This window comes from Herpailurus yagouaroundi, unplaced genomic scaffold (assembly GCF_014898765.1).
Source record: "Herpailurus yagouaroundi ecotype Mexico unplaced genomic scaffold, PumYag 192, whole genome shotgun sequence".
In the NCBI taxonomy this organism is placed as follows: Eukaryota; Metazoa; Chordata; class Mammalia; order Carnivora; family Felidae; genus Herpailurus; species Herpailurus yagouaroundi.
The window spans coordinates 7233243-7256774 of NW_024412423.1; the positions used below are offsets into that span (position 1 = coordinate 7233243).

The 23532-nt window shown below is 41.6% G+C and overlaps 1 long non-coding RNA gene across 5 annotated transcripts in view; it reads right to left on the reverse strand.

Moving 5' to 3' along the window:
* The window catches only part of LOC121010573 (uncharacterized), a 91757-nt gene extending 68571 nt beyond the window's left edge, over window positions 1-23186 (reverse strand). Inside the window, exons 1-6 of one of the 5 annotated variants that reach the window (XR_005781257.1) lie at window positions 19655-19752; window positions 18804-18898; window positions 13778-13927; window positions 11757-11822; window positions 7914-8059; window positions 7386-7495 (exon numbers count right to left, since the gene is read on the reverse strand). This is a non-coding gene — a long non-coding RNA (uncharacterized LOC121010573). Of the gene's footprint in view, window positions 1-7205; window positions 7496-7913; window positions 8060-11756; window positions 11823-13753; window positions 13928-18803; window positions 18899-19654; window positions 19753-20041; window positions 20231-23083 lie in introns of those variants that run through there. The other 4 variants (XR_005781258.1, XR_005781259.1, XR_005781256.1 and 1 more) reach the window with 4 other exon arrangements.
* Between the last annotated feature and the right edge of the window lie 346 nt (window positions 23187-23532).

Here is a 23532-nt window from a genome sequence, read left to right on the forward strand (position 1 = left end):
GCCCACAGCCACCACCCAGCCCCCAAGTTCACACCATCATTTCAGTCCAAGCCACATGCAGAGGCTGTAACTAACACCTGCCTCAACCCAATCCACACTCCTGGGAAAGAGATGCTCATTGGCCCACATTAAGCCACATAACTCTTCTGTTTAAATTAACTATGATCAAGTGGGCAATCCCAAAGAGCAAACGTGACTGTGAGTGGTTCATCTAAGTCAAAAGGGGACAGGGTGCAGAAAAAGGAGGTCACGTTAAGTCACTCCAAAGGGGCCTAATAGTCTAATATACCATATCTTCAAAAAGGACTCTATCCAGAGGAAGGCCCTTATTATAAAGGCTAAGAAACTGCCATACTTAAGATTATTTCCAGTAGGCATCACTATACCACTTATATACACACATTTATTACCTTAAAATTCTGTAGATCAGAAGTCCAACATGGCTGTCACCAGGGTAAAATTGAGGTGTCAGCAGGGTAGTGTTCCTTTCAGGAGAATCTAGGGGAGGATACATTTTCTTGCCTTGTGTATCTTTCAGAAGCTACCCACATTCCTTGACTCATAGTTCCTTTCTCCATTTTCAGCACTGGCCATGTTACATCTCTCGGACTATCTTTCCCCTCACATCTCTTGCTCTGATCACTGACTGAAAAATTCTCTGATTCGAGAAATCCAAGTGATTAGACTGGGCCCACTCAGAGTATCCAGGATAATCTCTCCATCTCTAGGACTTTAACTCAATCTCATCTGTAAATTTCCCCTTGCTATGTAAGGTAACATATTCACAGAGTCCTTGAATTATGATGTGGACACATTTGGGAAGTCATTATTCTGACTACTGCAGAAACGTTCTTGAAATTAAAAGACACTTACAATTTTCTCTCTTGGGTGTTCTTTTCTCATGTGCCTAAAACTCATCATTATTTCCTAACCCTTCATTCAGTGATCATTTCATAATGGAGAAACATAATCCTTGGGCATATGAAAATTTGAAGTTTTCAGCCTCACCTACAAAGGACTTATCAACATGCGATTTGATTAATATCAGATACCTGCAATCACCACTTATCAATTCTATAAAAAAGCAAAAAAGCAGAATACAATTCTGAACCCTTACTAATTCTCAAGCAGCTTCCTAGGCACTTCATGTCTCATTTCACTTAATCTTCAAAAAGACCCTGCCATTTTACAAGCCAATAGAAAGATGATAAATAAATTTTCCAAAGTCAACCAGTTAATGAGAAGTGGAGCCAAGATTCAAATGTGAAGGCTTGTCCATTTCCAGAGTTCCTATTATTTCCTTTATATCAGAGAGCCAGTAAAGAATAAAACCCCAGTCTCATAATGTTCCACTTTCCCACCATCAGAAAAAACAAACACTCCATTGACAATATTAGTCATTCCATTGATAAGCAAATACCTTAGCAGTATGGAACACAGAGACACATGACTCACTCCTAAGCAGAGCCTCGGTGAAGGGAGCTGACAAGGTTCTGAGATAAGCAGGATCTTGCAGACAACTGCTTTTTATTTATCATGTATAGGGTTTTTTTCTAATCCTCCCCAGTTACTTAGGTAGAAATAGACATGAATAGGATGAAGAAAAAAGAAGAGAACCATGCTTTGGTATACTCATCCATATATTAAATTAGTTAAATTAGTTAATATATGTAAAGCAGTTAAAACAGTGCCTGGCATATAGGAAGCACCATCATTCTTACCACCACCATCGATAACGACCATCCTCATCAACATCATTGTCATCATCAAGATTTCATAGTTGAAGTCAATATATAAGGACCAGAAGGTCTCTGATTATTAGGAAGAACTCCAGAGTATGAACTAGACTATTACCTCCTTATGGTTTTGTTTCTTTAGTCTCAAATACAGGCACTGGTTGGACAATAAACTCTCTCTCTTACTGATTTTTTTATTGTGTCATTACAATTATAGGCTTTTATTCTTAATGTTATTTCTTTCTCCAAGTAATCCAAGAAAATGCAATTCTCAGCCCATCTACTGAAAAATTTTACATACGTATAATTTCTCTTATAATAAAACAACATGTACCACCTCACTTTGGGGGACATCTTAGAAATACAATATGGCCTTCTTTGTATGCAAGGTATTTAAAATACGCCATGCCACTTAAATTCTTAGCCAGACTATTGTCTTTTATCAAAAACTGAATCAACTGACTATTTTCACCCCAAATAGGTTTCAATCACCATTTTTTCCCATCTATTTCCAGATACTCTTCAACTGCCTTTGAACTCCATTCCCAATGTTCTTTCTGAACATCTTTTATTGGTGCTTTTATTCCCTTCATCATCTCCCACTGTCTCCAATTCTTCCTGTTCTTTTTGCACGTTTAGGGCCAACTGTTCCCCAATTCTTTTCTTGGGCTCCCCATGTCTCTCCTCAGTAGACCTCACCAGGTTGCTTCCATAGACTTGCTGAGTGTCTCCCCATCCCCCCTGCAGCGTTCTCCCCCCTCCCCTGCTGCCCCCTTCTGCTCCTTCTGGCTCCATGTGCCGCCCCCTGCTCACTTCCCCTCTAGCTGTAGACAGCAAGAGGTTGGCTAAAGCTGCTCATCAACCTTCAACGTGTCAGCACACAGTTGCTTGCCTCAATAAAGTTGAAGCAATTTCAACCCTTCTTTCCCTACCAGTGCCTCGTGATCTTAATCCTGCTGGGCTGCTTCCCGCTCCCTCCTCTGCAAGGCTCCAACTTCAGCAGACTGTGTCACCTCTCCTTTTCCATTTCTTTGTCCTTGTCCCTTCTCTAGGAGCTCCCAATATGTCTCACTAGCTAAAGTCTGCAATAGACTCCTACATGCTAGGCTTATAATGTAATTCATTGCCTCATTGCTTACTGTATGAGTAGAGTACATCTTACAATGTATTATCTCTGGAGGACAGGGGCCTGAAGTCAAGTTTTAACTTTGCTAATACATGGGGCTGACATCAAGAGCTAGAAAGGTATATGACACAAGGAATCATGAGGGCATGGGGTTTCAAGACAGAAACCCACCACTAAGCCCTTGTTTGAATAAAATGATTTATTTAACCTCTCTAAGCCTATGTAATCTCCACAACAAGGTACTCAAATTGTGATCACTTGTTCCAATTTTCTTTGTGGTCCAACAAACTACATTAAATTCAGTGGCATAAAACAACAACCATTTTACTATACATATGGGTTCTGTGGGTCAGGACTTTGGAAAGGACACAGTGGGGAAGCTTTTCTCTACTCCATTATATCTGGGGCTTCCATGAGGATGCCCAGTGGTTAAAGCTGAAACAGTGGGAGCTAGAAGATCTGCTTTCAAGACAACTTATTTATTTACATGTCTGGTGGCCTCTCCATGTGATCTGGGCTTCCTCACAAGGATGGCAGCCTCAGGGAGTCTGAGTTTCTTGAGAGAGACTGGAAGCTCCAAAATGTGATGATCCTATTCAATAAGGGAGAAGCTACATGACATTTTATGACCTAATTTTGGGAGTCATATAATGCCCCCTTCTACTGTATTCCACTGGTTGAAGCTTTCTCAGATTCAAGGGAGAAGAATTAGACTTGACCTCTAGATGGTAAAGTGGCAAGACCACACTGTAGAAGAACATGACAGATGAATGTTATTGTGGTGACCATCCCAGAAAAAGCAACATGACACATCCCTAAATCCCTTTCTAGTTCTAAAAACCTGCAAGCCTTATTTTGACTCTCAATAGATGCTCAATAAAAACTTAGCCTCTGCTCTCTAGAAGGAAATCTGAAAAATATGGGATGTAAACTTTTTATGCCTATAACATAGCAGGACGACAATGCAAAGCCATTCTTGTCAAGTATCAAGATGTGTGTCAGACTGAAGTCTCATAAATGTAACAGGCATCCTAACCAAAAGTGGTGTGTCATTAGAAGGGCTGACTCATCAAAGAGAGTATCACAGAGTAGAACTAAATTTACTGACCACTAATTGCTCGTGTTATCTCATTTAATCCTCACAGTAATCTGGAGATGTAAATATCATCAATACTCCGTGTTTTGCAGACCATGAAGCTGAGCCTCGAGGAAGTTAAGAAAATGGACCCAAAGTCCCGCTGCCAGGTGTACCAGTCTCCATGCCGCACGAGAGGATGTAACACTAGGTTGAACTGGTTTGAAGATGGGTTCTCAGTGCAAGATCTGCCATGATGGAGCACAAAAAAGAGCCAATTCTTAGCTCGGGGACAATATAAACAAACACAAGAAGCGGGAAGGAGCCACATAAACAAGAAGGGTAGTCACAAAGGTCGGGGATGTCAGGGGGCAATGCCTGGCCTCCCCAAAGAGAAAAGTTGCTACTGGATTGGATCAAAGCATAAGTTCTTCCCAGTGGGACAATGTCCACATGCAACAATGTTCATACAGTCTGAGATGACTTTACTTCAGCCTCAGGAAAGAAGATTTGCACGCCTTGGCATTTGCCGTTAGGAAGGATCCCAAGAATGCATGGTCCTGCCTAATCTTCTTGCTAATCACTTATGCCAATGAGGTATGAAGATCATCACCATGCAAATTACTACTGTGGTTTTGCATTTCATATTTACAAAATACTTTCTGATAATCTAGTGGCCACTAGTCTCTGTCCCCAAGAGAAGTAACAGCCAGTATGATTTTCATTTGCCAGATGAAGACATTGAGCATTAAAGTAAAGATGGGTATTAAAATTATAATTTCAAGTTTTTCATTAACTCCTTGGAGCCACACACTCTCCTACATCACTTCATTTTTTTAATTACTTTAAAATGTTGAGCACTCATGCGATTCTTTAAAATTTTATGACACCATGCATCTATTTCTGCCTTTGAGGTGTTTTTTTTTCTTTTCTTCTAGTTTTATTAAGAAACAACTGACATATATCACTGTCTGCCTCTGGTTTTAATTCTCTGTCATATTTTTAGGATTTCTGAAGCTACAGATGAAGAATACAAGGGGTTTGGAACAGAAGAGAGAACTAAGACAAAGACACAAACCCATTTTTCCTTTGTGATTCACTTTCATTCAGCGCATATTTTTTGACCATCATCTCTGAGGAGGACCTGCTAAGTCACTAGAGGGCAAACAACCCCAGGAGCAAGAAGGGGGAGCAAGAAAGTACTAGAGCCTGCAGGATGTTTAAGTTGCCAACCAGACTCTGCTATTTATTAAAGAAAGTGCCCTCCCAAATATCCATCAATTGGAGGACTAGTTGACTATACTATGGTACATCCACTCAATGGAATCCATGGTAAAAAGGATTAGGAAAGATTGATACATACTTTTCCAAGACATTTGCAGAATATATTGTTAGGTAAACAAAAGCAAAGTGAAAATCTGTGCACAGTATACCACATTTATGTGACAAGAAGGGCTGGGAAAGAAATCTATGTATACTCGTTTCCTCGTATTTTAAACAATAAACAATGGAAGAAAAAATAGTAAGATTGGTTGTAGGGTATGGGGAGGAAAGAAGTTCCCTTGCCCATTGACATAACAGCCAGAAGCTTGAGCTGGAAATCACAGGCTCCAGAAAGTTCTGACCTACTAACATTTCAACACCGGTCCTGAATGGGGCCCTAGAAGAGCGCTGGGTGTGTTTTTAGGCTGAGATAAGGGTTGGGGGACCCTCTAACTAGAACAGCTGCCACGCCTCTAGGCTGACCTATCTGCTTGGGCTGGTGACTCTCTTCCCTCCCTCCATAACACACATGTACCTTCTTAAGTGTGGGAGGAACACATTTCAGCCCATACTATATAAGTAACTATTCTTGGCTACAGCCACTTACCACATGGATTAAGGGCAGCCCCTCATTGCCTCTTAGATCTATAAAAAATGACCCGGCCTAGCTGAAGGAATCCCACCTTCAGCTGCAGTCCTTCCTCACTCAGGACCCAGACCTGCGGCCATAACAATGATAAATACAGGAACAACTAACTTGTATCGAGCACTCGGCTAAGACTTTCAAATACCTCATTGAATCTTCGCAGTAACCCTACAAGTATCTACTAATGTCACTCCTATTTTGCTGATGAGGAAAAATGAGGCCTCAGGGGTAAAGAATGTCACCAACGGGTGATAGAGGAGCATTTCAACCCCAGGCATCTTATAACCATGGTCTTAACCCCATGTCAGCCTGTCTTGCAGACTGAGACTCTGTAACCCTCTGCTCAGACAAGGGATGGCTGATCCAGAAAAATATCATCACTGAGTGAGGTGAAGTCAGAAGAATAATACACACGGTCTGTGTTCTCTAGGCCAAGGTAAACTATCCATGCAAACTAGAATAAGTCAACAACAGCACAAAATATCACACTACTGAACTAACCCCCAACTGTCTCTCTGGGTCCCTCACCATCCCAGAGGGAGACCAGGGTTTTCCAAGAATGCTCAAATTTATAAGTTACATTTCAGCATGCAGTTTTCCTCCTAAATTGTGACCATGAATGGCTTTGTACATAGAGTTGCATCATACCTGATCCGAATACAGACACACTGGGCACCAGATGGGGCCTGCTCCATCACTCAGTGACTCACTCTGCCCACAGCTTCGTAAAGATTAAAATCCATCCCTCAGCACAGTTGTCAATCCCCAGTGGACCATGGGACAATCTCAGATTTTCAACAGACCCGTGAATGATAATCCAGGAATCCCCAAGGTTTAGTGAGTATGTTTAAGGCCAAAACAAGAGAGGCAAATCATCAATGATGATATTACCAAGTCCCCTTCTGAACGACTTACCCACTCTGTCGCCTGCTTGCAAAACTCTGATATATATACCTACATCTAAGGCTGAAAAACAACCCCAGAGACTCTTGGCCTTCCTTCCAGCTTTCAGGACTCCTCACCAAAGAGCCTTTAGGTTCCATCAAATCACACACAGAGCATTTTACACCTTTCCCCAAAACTGGGCAAAGGGAGATCAGTTACTGTTAATTACAGATGCTTTCTGTCATAATGGGCCAGATTTTCAAAAGAGTCTCAACTGCACAGCTCCCAAATGCCTCTCACAAACCTGGTAATGGTCCATGCAAATTGAATACTTAGTGGGTCTGTGTGCATTCCGTTCCAGGGAATGCCTTTGAAAATTTAGCCCCATAACTCCAAAGCGTTTGTAGCATCGTAATCTGTCATCATTAGCAACAATGCTTGACTTGGTGCTCAACATTCTTATTAACCATGCAATTATGAATGCAGACAATGTTTAATCACTTTTACAAAAATACAGCTGTGTTGTTGGGGAACTGTCATTTACTGCTCATTAATGATTGATTTTTTTTAACCATCTAGATTGTTTTCATGAGAACAGCAGATTAACTATAAAGAATTCATTATTGGTCATTAAGGGATATTAAAATGGAAAACCTTTACAAGATGTGTCCTGTCTTGCTGCATTTGGATGCCTGGGACTCGCTTGCCAATGGAGGGGAGGAAACAAAATACCATTCTTCCAGAGCTCTGACAAGGAGATCCGGCTGAGGAGAGGTGGAGTGAAGAGAGAAATTAAGAAAAAACATCTCTTTTTGCTGTAATAAAACATTGATTACATTTTACAACGGCAATAATTTACCCCAAATAATTACTTCAGCTATTGTCCAGCTTGTTTAAAGGCTGACTGAGCTGTGGGTACCAATCGATTCAGTGCAGATTGCTAATAATGGGCTATTTTGAAAACTTATAGCTGTTTCTCCATCCCATACACCGGAAGACACTAATTCCTTTCCCACATTGCACACTTAATTAAAGATGAGTCAGGGCATTATTTTATGGCCAAACTTTCCTTAAACCTTGGACATAGAGAGCTGAGTTCTGCTTCCTCAAATGTCTCCTGGACATACTGTGATAAAATGTACTTTACCACTGGCCACCTACAAGGACAGTAAGTTTCAAAACCTGTGAAGACGTTGGAAAGATCGGACTTTGGAAGGCTCAATGTCATGCCCTCCCTGGATTTCCGGCTCTGACGCTCACCCACCACACTGGGGGGCTCTTTGTTTCCTCACTTGCTCAGCAGCTGCCAGGATCCTGGAAGACCTGACCTGCAAAAGAAGGTTTTTAATAAACACAACTCCTCTTTCTCCTGTTCTGGTTCACCCTTACACCAAGTCTCCAATGAAACTACCACCTTAGTTCTGGCAATACTATTTTAGATTTTTTTTTCCTGCTGACAAGTGTAATATAGATTTGTTTTGGAAAATACAGAAAAGCACAGAGAAGAAATTTAAAGCTATCTGTAGTCCCACACCCAGATATAACCACTGCTCACTTTTCTATTTGCTGCCAGTATTTGACCTGTGAGCATTTTTTATAGTGGCACGACCTGGGGTGAGTTACTTATCCTCTCTGTGTCCAGTTTCCTTCTCCGCAAAACAGGAAAATAATAGCACCTGCTTCATAATGTGATTGTGAAAATTAGTTATAATTAGCTATAATAATTCCATAAGTTGTTGGGTGAGAAATATTATATAGGAAAGAAACACATCATAGTTAACAAGTAAAACAATTTTTTTAACTTTTTTTTTAAATTTATTTGTCATATTTGGGGCACCTGGGTGGCTCAGTCAGTTGGGCATCCGACTTCAGCCTAGGTCATGATCTCACAGTTTGTGAGTTCAAGCCCCATGTCTAGCTCTGTGCTGGCAGCTCTGAGGCTGCCGCCTGCTTCAGATTCTGTGTTTTCCTCTCTCTCTCTGCTCCTCCCCTGTTCGTGCTCTTGCTCTCTCTCTCTCTCAAAAATAAGTAAACATTTAAAATTTTTTTTTAATTTATTTTTTATTTTTGAGAGAGAGTGAGGGAGAGAGGGAGAGAGGATGAGTGGGGGAAGGGCAGAAAGAGAAGGGAACAGAGGAACTGAAGCAGGCTCTGTGAGGACAGCAGAGGGCCCAGCGCAGGGCTCGAACTCACAAACCATGAGATCATGACTGGAGCTGAAGGCAGTCACTTAACTGACTGAGCCACAGGCACCCCATAAAATTTTTTTTTTTAAGTTTAGACTCCCAGCTGATGCTGCAGACCCAGGGAACCACACTTGGAGAACCACTGCTTTCAGTTAATTATAATGAGAAAAAAAAAACAACCACAAAGGTGAAAAACACTAAAGAGGGATGGAAGCATATTTGGTTTAGTGAGCTTCCCTTGGGGGGATAGTTTTGGAGGGATTTGAGAGGGGTGCTGTGCTACAAAATACGATGTGGTAAGTGGCAATGATGGCTTACATTAGCTAAAAGAATCGTAAGGGAATGCTGACCCATCACTTTGCCACTTGACCTTGATCTGAGTCATTGCTAGGTAGTAAATCTTTTAGTTACATACCCACACAGTCTTCCCCAGTATAATCCAGCATCACACTTGGAAGGAATCGCCAGAAACTGAAAACCCACACCTGGGAAAAGCAGCTTTGCAAATGCCTTGTGCCTGGCTAGGCGTCCGGGACAACTGAGACCATGTGGGGATCTCCTGGACTTTGCCATCACTCCAAAGCATCCAAGGAATGGAGAAAAACAAAGTCAACATGAATAACTGTGCATTTTATTATATTTGTTTTGAGGTTTACTTGTTTATTTTTTGAGAGTAGGGGAGGGAATAGAGAGAGGAGAGAGAGACTCCCAAGCAGGATCCATGCTTGGTGCAGAGCCTGATGCAGGGCTCGATCCCACGAATCATGAGATCATGACCCGAGCTGAAATCAAGAGTCACACTTAATCAACTACTGAGCCACCCAGGCACCCCAATATTCGTGCATTTGAGACAGCATCATACTATGCCTGCCATTTTATATTCAGCTTTTTCTCTACATAATATGAGCATTTTCCCGTTTTCTTTAAACTTTCTAAATTTGTATCATAACATCCCACCTTATGGATATGTCATGACCGTTAACTAACCACTTTCGCTGGGTGTTTTTACTTCTTTAATTTTCTCTCATAAATAACTCTGTGCTTACTTTTTATTTATGCTTTATCTTTTATTCCCTTCATGAATATTATCAAAAATTCTCTGCTTCAGAAGTCTGTGCCTTAAGAACAAAATGTTTAGAACCAGAGCACCAGAGTTTACAAATTATATTAGAAATTCTAGAGTCACTACTATCAGTTTTCCAATACCTGTTGTCCAACAAAAGTAAAAACTAGCAGACGTCCTTTGTTGAAAAAGCCATACAATTGCCTATCACACGACACTTTAAAGCGCTGGTCTCAAAGATGTTGCAGCATCAAAAGTAACTCTACAAAATAATTTGACTATTTCCACAATAAATTTTCGTTTTCAAGATAATGATGTGTTGCCTTATAAGACTGATTATTCTGGTTCCTGATACATAAAAAGGATAAGCCAACATTTTGAATCAATAAATGAATGGATCCCAAACATCTACTGATTAATATAAACAGACGTCACTCTTTTTTTTTTCTTTCTTTTTTTCTTTTGTTTTTTTTTTTTTTTTTTTTGAGAGAGAGCATAAACAGGGGAGAAGGAGAGAGAAGGAGACAGAAAATCCAAAGTGGGCTCTGCGCTGACAGCAAAGAGCCCGATGTGGGACTTGAACTCACGAACCTTAAGATCATGACCTGAGCCTACTCGGACACTCAATCGACTGAGCCACCCAGGTGTCCCAGAAGCCACTGTTAATATTAGTTAAATATCATAGTAATAGAATAGAAATAACAAAAAAAAATTCATCTCCTTGGGTAACATACACATTGCTGTAGTCTATTTGTTTTCATATTTTTACTGTGGTCAGGATAAACATAAACTAATAAGGTATAGTTAGTCCCTTGAGGTGAAAACAGAAGATGTGAATATTAACACACATAGCCATCATATTGAGACAGTGTATAATAAGACTATCAGCTCCAACTCTTTCTTCATGATGGCACATAGACTGCTAAACCATGGGTGATTTATAATAAAAGAATCTCCTCTCATTAAACAATGCTGCAAAGGGGGGCTATGCTTTCCATTGGTAGGTTTCAACTCTTCCTGCATTCCTGGAAAGCTTTTAAAGTTTATTTATTTATTTTGAGAGAGAGAGAGAGAGAGAGAGAGAGAGAGAGCGAGCAGGGGAGGGAGAGAGAAACAATCCAGGCAGGCTCTGTGCCGTCAGCCAGATGCAGGGCTCGATCTCACAAGTGTGAGATCATGACCTAAGCCAAAATCGGAAGTCAGACACTTAACCGACTGAGCCAGGTGCCCCTTGGGAAGCTTTTAAAAAGGCGGATCTTGGGGCACCTGGGTGGCTCAGTCGGTTAAGCGTCCGACTTCAGCTCAGGTCACGATCTCGCGGTCCGTGAGTTCGAGCCCTGCATCAGGCTCTGGGCTGATGGCTCAGAGCCTGGAGCCTGCTTCTGATTCTGTGTCTCCCTCTCTCTCTGACCCTCCCCCGTTCATGCTCTGTCTCTCTCTGTCTCAAAAATAAATAAACTTAAAAAAAATTAAAAAAAAAATAAAATAAAAAAATAAAAAGGCAGATCTTGTTAGAATTACCTGGGGAGCTTTCAACACTTATTTTGCCCAGGTTTCATCCCAAAATGGAATCACCAGGGTTGGGACACTGGCACTGGGACCTCATACAAGGTCTTCCATTGATTCTAATGTATCACCACAGTTGGGAAGAACTGCTTCAGAAGATGCAGGTGACCATTACAACATAACTTCAGGCATCCTATGACTTCAACTACCTCAGAAAGTCCCCCAGGTATCACTTGACTATGTAGACAAACTCATTCAGGCATTGATTACCTCTGTCAGCACTAGAAGTAGTACATCTCTCCAGAGGCCATAAATAAATATGGTCACGTTGCAAACCTGTGGAATAATATGGGGAAAAGTAATGAAATGCCACACTAGAGTAATTGATGGGCAATCCTGCACCAACATGTCACTGGGATATACTGGAAAGATGGTACCAGTTATTTCGGATTGTCAACATCTTTTTATAGGAACTACTAAAAAGGGAACAGATGCATTTGCCTTTAGATTGATAACACCCTTAAGTGGCAACAAAATCTCCTCTGGGCTCATTTGGACCCATTATCTCTGAGGACTTCTGTGACATAAATTGTACCTTATCCTCAGAAAGACACCATCCCTGAAGCCTACTAGCTCATTCCACTGAGAGTCGAATAAACTGGCAGAGTCAGAACAATCTGTTCAAATTCCATAACTGAATAATGAAGGAACTTTGATCTTACAGTGACTTGTTAGCTAAGTTACTTTATTACCACTGTGTGTGTGTGTGTGTGTGTGTGTGTGTGTGTGTGTGTGGCTATACATATAAATAATAACAATGCAAGGCAAGCAGTTAGCAGAAAGAAATACTGTTATGCCAGGCGAGATTCTTGTACAGGGTCTTTTAACTAAATAGATCCTTGACTCTAGACAAATACTCAGTCTCTTTTGGTCTCATTTTTCTGAACTGTAAGCCATAAATAAGACTAGGTAACTTCTACGGTGCCTTCAAATTTCAAACTTCTGTGAAAGTTCATTATTTCCCTAAAAATGACCTTTGTGTAGTATGGGTACCTGGTAGATCTAGAAATCTAAGGATTGCACAACCATGAATCCAAAGGCCACAGCCCTGCAGCTGTTCCTAGGAAATGACGTAATGGCGTAAATGCAGGGATGGTGATACGTCTTAAGCTACTGAACTGTGATTTTACAAACAGATTATTCAGGAACATAGTCATTACAGTGTGAGCTCTAACCCTTTGGAAAATGTTTTTCTTCACAAATGTTTCTGTTTGTACTTATTCAGGAATTGACCAAGATGGAAATTTCACTTGGGAACCACCTCACACCATAAATTAGTTACTTACAGAAACTGTATTAATGTTTCAAAGCATTAATAGTAGAAAAGCCTATTGGCTAATTAAATGGCAGAAGATACACTACATCAAATCTGTTCTTGCAGATTTCCAGGGGGACCAAGACCCACTTCCAAACTCAATGAATAGATTATGGAAAGAAGGTATTTTCTTCCATAAAATTAGGCTTACATCTCTTTATGGGACTGAAACTGGCATTGTCATAAGAATGGAGATCGACTGTGGCCCATCCACAAACAGTAACTCCTGGGTTTAAGACCTTATGATGTCTCAGAGAAAGATGCACACAAAACTTTGAGGGGACTATTTAAGCTCTGTCTGCAAAGCCTTCAAACAACAGAGCTCATAATGGAAACCATGACAGACTTTTAAGACTTTTAATGATGGAAACATCAGCAGACTCTGTAACAATATTATAAATCATTTCTAAATAACAGTATTGATAAGATGAGCCTTTCAAAACCACCCACGACACCTCTTTAACAGCTAATTAAAACTAGGGAGAAGAGGCAGTTCTTTTATCCTTCACAACACTGTAGCTCTGATCATCCCATAGTGAATGATTTTACTTCAGTAATAACCCTGATCCGACATTCAGTTAGCAATTACCACAACAGACTTTATCTACTGGTAACAACTGGTTCGGAAGATATTGCCCTGCATGCATTAATTTCATCATGCTAATAAAGTTCCCTGTTATAAAACGCAAAAACATATTAACCTGTCTAATGCAATAAGAGAAACATATATATCTTTCTGGCAAAATGATGATACACCAGCACTTCATTTCTATTTCAAAACTTAAGTGGGTAAAGTATATTAGAGGAACAGAAAGTAACAAGCTATAATCTGCAGTGAACACAATGACATGACTAAGTGCCAACAAATTTTCCTGTGAGTAATTGCACTTACCGTAATTTATACACATTCTATTACCTTGGTGTTTGCATAACAATGCAAAACTGCTCCTTTCCAAACACTGAGCACCGTAATAGCAGAAGCATATGCATCTGGTCTTTTCCATGGAATTCAGGGAGGCCACTGCTGATTCCAGTTAACTCCCTTGGAGCACCTAGCAAGCATGGACTGACGGAAACATTTAATAAAGATGGAGACGTGACTAATGATGACAAGCTAGTATCCCCAGGGGAAGATCCGTGGCATACAGCAAGCAGTCTGTAAAGGTGTGTTGAATGAAGAAGAGCTCTATTGTCTGGCCCAGGAACAATATGCATTCTGTTTATGGTTCTAGAATCTGTCCTGGATATACCTGTTTCCCCTCCACCCTCTCCCTCCCCTACTGAGGTTGCCCAAAGACCATCTCTATTCCTAAGCGAGAAATTCAAAGCAGGGGATGCATCAGTTTCGCCTGACTGGTACCAATAAGCCCACCGTCAGTAACTTCCTGTCCTAATATTTATGATATGACACATTACCCCTGCTGGGAATACTCAGCATTTGACCTGCTCTATTTCTCCTATTCCAACCCTAGCTTCCCCCAATGGCTTGTTCACCTTTCAAAATTTTAAATGTGAAAGATGACACGATTGTTACAATCCCAGGGGAAAAAATCAATCATGTGATTAAAGCCAATATATGTGACATGTTGCTCTCTTGACTCCAAGGACTCATCCACTCTTTATTCAAGCCATGGCTTGACTTTCTACAGGAGATGGTTTCATTGCTGGTCTGGTCAACCTAGGGAAGCCCAATCATCATATTGCAGTGAAAAAAACAAGAAAAGCAGAGCAGAGCAGAGCAGAGCAGAGAAAAGAAAAGAAAAGAAAAGAAAAGAAAAGAAAAGAAAAGAAAAGAAAAGAAAAGAAAGAGAAGAGAGGAGAGGAGAGGAGAAAAAAGGAAAAAGAAAAAAGAAAAGAAAAAAAAAGGAAAGGAAAGGAAAGGAGAGTGTCTGTGACTCAACGAAGCCTGAAACAAAATAAATACATTGTCTTCTTCTATAGTTGAAGCAGAGTGGTCACACACCCCACTGTCAGGGGCAGCTGAACTCATCTGCACACAGAGCACCTGGGCCCTGCCCTGGGACACTGATCAAAGGAGAGGACTGAACAAGCTATATAGCCTGTTCCTTTTCAGTGACTGAGGGTTGATCCACGCCGTCCAGGCAGGAGTGCTCAGCTCTCTCTCTCTCTTGGGAAATGTGGCATTCTCACATACAATCTAGCACTGGCTGGAGGCCTAGCAGACAGGCAGAGGAATGTAGACAATTTATAGGCTGAAAATGTGCACACAGGCAGCAGCACTGAGTTCACTCAGGAAGCATATGTGCTGTGGCCACACGGAGGGAGGCCTAGGTGGGACCCCCAGAGCTTGGCAGAAACTCTAGCAGGGACCCAGTGTGGAGCTGTAAACCTGGTGACGAGCACTCTGTACTGGTCTTAAAAAGATGGTGAAAACATAGGCGCTTTAAGGCTGCAGTGTCGGGACAGAGGGAGGCCACTCGGAAAGCTGACTCTCACAGAGAATCATTTCTAGGCTTCCAGAATGTACCCCAAATAAGCCAGAGGTGAGCTACCCCTTCAGCCCCAAGAGGCAGCTGTGTCCACAAGGCATAATCTTCTGGAGAGATCCATGGCTCTGAAGAGGAGCACACTGATTTGATGACTATTTTCTGTTGCTGTTGTTTTCAGTCCGAAACGCTAGCCAAGATACCTCTTTAAAATCTACAGTTTAAAAAAAAAAAAAATTCATCCAGCCAAAATTTCCAATGTCATTAAATCTCATATCCTCCATTAATTGCAGGGTCACACACAGAAAGCAACAAGTGAAAAGGCGGAAGAAGAGGTAGAGGTGGAGGAGCCCAGGAGACAAGGCACCAACTGTACGTGGCAACTGAGGACAACAAACTTTATTGACTCGGCCCCACACACACTTAGCCTGCGTGCGGGGCTTTTAGAGCACTTTCATTCTGGAATCCATTTCCAGAGTTTACGGCTTCCACGGTTTTATGTTCCTTCCCCACAGCTTTCTTCACCTATTAATATGCATCATGGTTTCTCTTCTCTGAAAGGTGGTTCTTGGGAAATGTTTATATAATACACATGTAGCTTGAAGGAGGACTTTTCAGCAGATTTGGGTGAGACTTTTGCCCTGTGGTTTTAGAGTGTGTGTGTGTGTGTGTGTGTGTGTGTGTGTGTGTGAGAGAGAGAGAGAGAGAGAGAGAGAGATAAATCATGAGCCGATTCTAACAGTTCTGCCTGTCCGCTCTACTCAGTCTAAAGACAGAAAAGAGAGAGATAAATACTCAAACTGTAATTCTCATTTCAAACAGGGCAATCTATTGCTTGTCTTGTGATTTCAGAATAGACTAGTGGCCTGAAATTGTAGCCCACTGACACTTAATTTGCCTGAAGTGCATCCTATAGTGACACCAAAAAAAACCCCAAAACACCAACACACACACACACACACACACACACACACACAGAGAGACAGAGAGAGAGAGAGAGAGAGAGAGAGAGAGAGAAACAACACACAAAGAAACAAACAAAAACAAAAACAAAAGGCCAGCAAAATAACAACAAAAAACTCTCAAGTCAACTGTCTGTAATTATAATAGTCATTTTCTTTCCTGATATCTCCAAGCTTATTCCTCCAATTTGCCATCTGACAACTCAACTACCATCATCACATGGGAATTCTGACAACCCAAGGAAGCAAATGCTGTCACTCTGACTTGATGTTCAGAGACTGTTTGTCAATTAGTATGACCTCCGGGTCTCAGCTAGGAAGAGACCCTGGTCTTTCCCAGAATAGCATTGGAGTTCATCTTCTAATTGTGTTCTGTGATTTTCGTCTGGCACAAGGCTTACTACCACATTCCAGAATCTGCCTATCTCCAAAGAAACATTGCTACCTTTCCATGCTCAGACATCCACTATACAGATCAAACCAACTCTAAAGAGTAGTACCTTTTTAAGAGAACAGGTAAGACTTGAGGTCAGCACAAGTGCTTTACTGACCAAGAATTATTTTCAATGCTCTGCTGGGTTTTCTGAGTCATCTCAGTGAACTTTCTGGAATTATATGCCTCTCAAGGACCATCGAGTGCCATAACATACATACATACATACGCACACACATAGGTATACATATTTTGCGAAGTCAGAATAACATTTTCTTCCTGCCTCTCCTTTTTTTTACTTGTTTATTTATTTTGAAAGAGAGAGAGAGAGAGATCTCACATGTGTGCGTGTGAGCAGGGGAGGGGCAGAGAGAGAGAGAGAGAGAGTCCAAGCAGGCTGTGCGCTGTCAGCACAGAGCCCAACACGGGGCTGATCCTACAAACCACGAGATCATGACCTGAGCCAAAACAAAGAGTCAGGTGCTTAACTGAGCCACCCAGGTGTGCCCCCTGCCTCTTCTACTACATAAAGCACTTGGCAATATGTATTTTCTGTAGAATACTTTTTTACAATAATAAGAAGGGGGCAGTACTAATCATGGCTAATATTCTTCAAGTTCTTCTAATGTACCAGGTGTGCTAAGCATTCTCCCACATGCACAATCTCATTTGATCTTTAAAACACCTCCATATAGGAGGTACTATTAAACTCATATTCTTCTGCCTCTAGTATCCGGGCTCCTAATTGCTATGGGCCAGGGCACAACAGTAGAACTACCGGCCTCAGCTTTGACTAAAAACAAAACAAAACAAAACAAAACAAAACAAAACAACAAAAAAAAACCCCTGCATAACATAAATATGTATGTCATAAGTATGTATGTACATACCATAATTATGTAATTATAATCTTATGATACTTACATATAATCCAGCTAAAAATATAAAATATAAGTTTATAATCATAAGTATGACATATATTTAGACAGTATGAACATTTTTAACTCCACAAGTTTTTCCACTTCTCCAGCATAATATATAATCATCATTTGTGAATTAAAACTTAATTGAGCACACCACTACTGGCAAATAACAAAATACTCAAAACTTACATCAACTCTGCCTCCCCCCTATTATTAAGACAGAAGCTGTTTAAGCATTCTTATTCTGGCAATTAAAGACAAGTGTGTTTTCTAAAGTGAAGGTTATGTTGACTTTGATAAGTATATTGCTCACTGTCTGACCATAAAGGGCCAGCGCTGGAGATAAATAGCAGAATACTTTGTCCTTCACTTCAGGCATGATGGCTGGACCTCCCTGGCTGTAAATTTCCCAATATTTGATGGCCCCGGTGTCAGCAGCAAAATGATGCATAATAAACACAACAATACATTATATGCCACTTCTTGATTTGGTGCCAAGTCAGGGAAGGAAACAGTCTACTTTTCAATGGGTTTTCTGAAATAATACAGAGACAGTGTGTTTTGGAGAGATCTGAAGAGGAAAACTGACGCTCGGTTTTCATCCCCGGTCTCCGAACTAGCCTTTGAAATTGACAATCTGAAGCATCACGAACCGTGGTTCCACCATAGTTGGGGTGGTATCAGGAAGGCCAGGGTACACAGACTTTCATCTAGCCAGGAAAAAGCAAACAGAGCTCATTTTGAACTAGAGAGAAAAAAGATATTTGATGAATGCCAGAGGAGCAAGCTGCCTAAATCCTTTAACAAAGAAGAGACAAAGGGGAGCGGGTTTGTGAAATTATGTGCAGAGCTACAACGAATGTTTTGATCAAGTTTTTAATTGTTTCATTTTATCCAGAATATTTCTTGCAAAGTCTAAAATCTTGCTTTAGAGCTAAAAGAGAAAACAACATTTGAAGGGCGGCCTCTGTGAAATAGTATCACTGAGTCACCAAGGAAATTTTAAGTTACAGAGAGGGAACAATGTGAGGGTTGCACATACACCTTTGCCTGGGACTGCTGTCTCCCTGCCTGCAAACAGATCACAGGCTTCTAGTGTTAGCGGGAACCTGAGAAGTCACTGAGTCTACCTCTGACATTTCATAGATGACAGGCTTAAACTTGGTAAGTGACTTACCCAAGGTCATGCGTGGAGTTATTTCCGTTTTATTGTCCGAATAACAAATGGGAAGTGGACACTGGAGATCATGTGGCAATTTACCCAAGGCCTTCCTGTAAAGAAAATGGTGGTAATAACAGTTCCTGAATTCACTTATGCACCAAAGCATGTCATCAGACATCCAAGAAAAGTAGACACACAACATCTCCTAAGGCAAGAATTATTTTTTAAAACTCAGACATTCAGCCAGGTATACCTGATTCACTGAGTGTCAGTTCTGGGTTGCCCACTCAGTTGTTCTTTCCAGAAAGGATAGTGAAAAAAAAAGTCTAGGAATTTTTCTCAGGGAGCAGCCACAAAGCCAAACATCTGGACGCCTCTTTCATTTCGATCTCATGTCAAGCCTTCAAGTACAGAAGTACTTACATGTCAATCACCTCTATTCTTACTGGCAAACCCCAATGGATAGAGCCTCTGCAATAGAGAAATATGAATATTTTCCAGCCTCTTCATCCTCTACCCTCTTATCCCAGGAGCTCAAAATGACCCTACACTTTTCTGGAAAAATCAGAAATGAAAATCCCTGAGTTGTCTGCCTTTTCCTCATCTCATTATCCCAGAATCGGGGCCACATCTGAAACTTCCAGATGATATCCACCCAATCCTGGAGACCTGCTCCAGTTCACAAGATGGTCTTCCCAAGGCCACTCTCCATCTGAAAGGTCCCATGGAAGATGGCATAGACTCCTGCCAGTGGCTACACATATTCTCTTCAATATTAAACTCTCACCCAGAAAACATTAAGGTGGGCATGCAAAATGGCAAAAAGGCTCCTTCTCATACCCAAGCTTCCCCAAACCCTCACTTACATGATCGTAACTTCTCCATAAAACAGTGAGAGTTCGGGAGAGTAATCTTTCTTCCCAAGGCCAAGCTCACTATGACCTGGTATCCAGGAACAGCCCACAATTACTGATTACTGTGGGCTGGTCCTAATCACTGTCTTTACCAGTATTTATTCACACTTTCCAAAACTGAAGCCTGGAGTTAACCAGCCAACATCCAAACTTCTCTCCAGCCTACTTCCCTTCTTGGCTCCTGTATGATCCTACCTGCACTAAAGATTCACACTTCGAAATAGTGTGGTTCCTGAGATAAATCAACATTTTTTCTTTCTTTTTCCACATCCTTCTTGATGCTCACTGCATGAAAATAACAGGATGTAGGAAGAACATCAAACAAAGAGTGATATTCACCAAGAGCGATCCTGGGCGTGTGTAATGGACACAGAGGAGTCATCCGCTCCTGATTTTCCTTCATAGGTGGGCATGTGTGGCATCTCGTGTGTGTGCAAGCAGCAGCCTTGCATCTTTGTTAGCTCCAGAAGCCGGAGTGTATCACTTTCCAAAGGGCAGTCTCCTAGAGCTTGTCTGCATCAAGATCAAGATCCCTCCCATCAACAACAAGATCCCTCCCTCAAAGCCTGCCCCTGATTCTCATAAGCATGAGGGACAAAAAACAAAAGGAAAATACTGTTTTCTGCTAACATAGTTTGAGTCATCCTTCATACATGGGGTGCCCAGTTAAGTGTTCAGCACTGATCAGACCTTAGGGACACCTAAGAATGAACGAGTTCCAGCCCTGCCCTTATAGATTGTAACAATCCAAAGAGCAGGATTTAGACAAATGCACATAAGACTAGATACAAATTCATAAACCAACATCCAAATGAATAAACAAAGGGCCATTATAGAGTGAAATGACTTCTTTTTTTTTTTAATTTGTTTAACATTTATTCATTTTTTGATAGAGACAGACAGAGCGTGAGTGGGGAAGGGGCAGAGACAGAGAGAGACACAGAATCCGAAGCAGGTTCCCGGCTCCAAGCTGTCAGCACAGAGCCCGATGCGGGGCTCGAACTCACGAACCATGAGATCATGACCTGAGCTGAAGTCAGACGCCCAACCAACTGAGCCACCCCAGGCACCCCGTGAAATGACTTCTTTTTTTTCTTTAAATCAATATCCCAAAAGAATATTACCTCTTCCAAAACACTCACTGCAGTGCATTCCAATTACTTTTCTGTTGCTCACAAGTTTTGAAACCTATTTGCAACTGCTTTTGAGCAGGTACATAACAGAGAGGGAAAGTAGGGGTATCTGGGTGGCTCAGTTGGTTGAGGGTGCAACTCTTGATTTCGGCTCAGGTCATGATCTTCATGAGTTCTCAAGTTTAAGCCTCGCATTGTCTCCACGCTGAATATGGAGCCTGCTTGGGATTCTCTCTCTCTGCCCTTCCCCCACTCACCCTCACAAGAATGTGTGCACGTACTCCCTCTTTCTCTCTCTAAACAAATAAACATTAAAAAAAAAAAAAACAAAGGGGGAACATAGGAGTGTAGAATAGAGAAGTACTCTTCCCTAACATTGCTTAGAATTGCACATTTGCAGTGACAACAAAAAACAGACTACATCTTGGTGGGTTCTATTGTTTTTAAATGTTCTATAAACAGACCCCCTCTTATTGCCTTATGGCCAGCACCCTGGGTGAACTGCCTCCATAAGCCACACTCCCACCCCTAGTCTTTGTTCACCACTGCTTCTGAAGGTCCATTCATGCCAACTGCTCAGTGGGGTACAATCTCTTCTTCTCAGTGGCTACAATCAGTCAACTCTAATGAAGAACATAGAGGATGAAGCCGGGTGACACTGCCATAGGGCAGAGAGCAAATATGGCTTTACATGGATACTGTGGTTGTCCCCTGAAAGCAATTTTTACCAGGAGAAGCACTGAAGTGTTTTGAGCAAATTCAGAATTACTAGAATCTGTGTGCAATCTACTCAATCCAGACAGACTATGAACAAACAACCCCACCGTCTCAGTGGTGCAAGGCAACAAAAGCTGGTTTCTCACTCATGCTCCATTTTTCACATGGATTATAAGAGGGATCCTGCTCACTGTAGTATCTCATGTGCCCAGATTGACACAAGCTCCATTGCAACCTGTGCTTTCACTCATGCTGGCCATGAGAACGGAAACTTCTAAAGCTTCCTCTGGAAGTGAGACAAGTCACTTCTGATCACATGTCACTGTCCACAGCAAATCACCTGGAATGCCTAACTTCCAAGGGGTAACAAGGGTATAATGCTGGAGGTTCCAGGGAGGAACGTCAGGATATTGGTGGAAGGATGTAAGTCTGCACCCACCCTGGGTGATCATTGTTTGACGACGACAAGATGCACTCAGCCTTATAAACTTTGGAAAGTTAGTGTTCACAGAACCACCCTCACTATTACGTGCTTATCTGTGTTGGATTTCTCTACATTGCAGAGCTATGACACAGTTGAGATGTCATCATAATGTCAGTAGGCCACCTGTGAAGTGCAGAGCAGATTTGTGTCGGGCATCAGTATGACTGACAGTGGGTGGAGCGTGGCATAAAATCACAGTGCAGACAGCTGACATTCCAGGAAACTCCTCCGTGCCAGGCAAAGCCCTAGACGCTGTACTCTTGGTACCTCATTTACTCATCCCATTCCCCTGTAAGGTAGGTATCATTATCCTCATTTAACAAAGGAGAAAAATGGATACTTAGCTTAAAATACACTGTGCCAACCCACATCATGGGGGATAGGTGGTGGGGTCAATGTTCAAATTCAGGCCTGCCTGATTCCAGAACCCTCAGAGTAAGCCACAGGAAGTTCAACCCATACCAATTCCCTTATTATTTTATCTGTATCCATTTTATGGTCTTTCCAATTAGGTAATAGATTTTTTTTAAATGTTTATTTATTTTGAGAGAGAGAGAGAGAGAGAGAGTGCACAAGCCAGAGAGGGAGAGAGAGAGAGAATCCCAAGCAGGCTCTGCACTGTCAGCCAAGAACCTGACATGGGGCTCAAATCCACAAGCCATGAGATCGTGACCTGAGCCAAAACCAAGAGTCAGAAGCTTAACCTACTGAGCCACCAGGAAATTAATTTTTAAAGGAAAATCTGCTAAGCTATTAAGAACAGGAATTTAGCTTCATTCACCTTTTAATGTCCTGCAAGGACTAGCAAATACTCCTGCACATGGTAGGTGCTCAAGAAAATACTGGTTGTTAAATGCCTGTTGAAAGTCAAGGTTATTCCCCAAAGCAATATCCCCTTTCCTTTCTCCTGCCCAGCACATAAAAGGAGATTGACAAGAAGAAATGTTTCCTGACTGACTCTCAAAAAAAGGCAAAGTTGTCAACATTTTCCCTTATCAAGAATGTTCTCTACATGAGAAAATAGAGAGCAGCTTCTGCAATACAGACCTGAATGGGAAGATAATGGTCAGCAGGGCTCCCAGAGCTACCCGTGTTCCCACTCCGAACAAGCTCTTAACAAGAACACGCCTGCCAGGGAAACAGAGAGAAACTCATTTTGCGAGGAGACAACACACAGCTGCACAGTTCCATATTCCACTTAATCCCACAGATAAATTCACAAGTTGTCCTAAACATATCACTCTACCGGGGAATTTTTTTTCCCCTATTTCTAGCCGGTGTTGGACGTTTGATGTATCACAAATAATTCATCTCTCCACACCCCCCCCGCCAGACACATACGGGCACAACCTTCTGGCGGTAAAAGGTTACACTTATGCCCCCCCCCACACACACACACACAACCTTCTGTCTTTAAAAGGTTACACTTATTCTGAGTCTCCTTTAAAATCTCTACACAGGACCCTGGAGGTCACAACACAGACTGTTTCTTCACA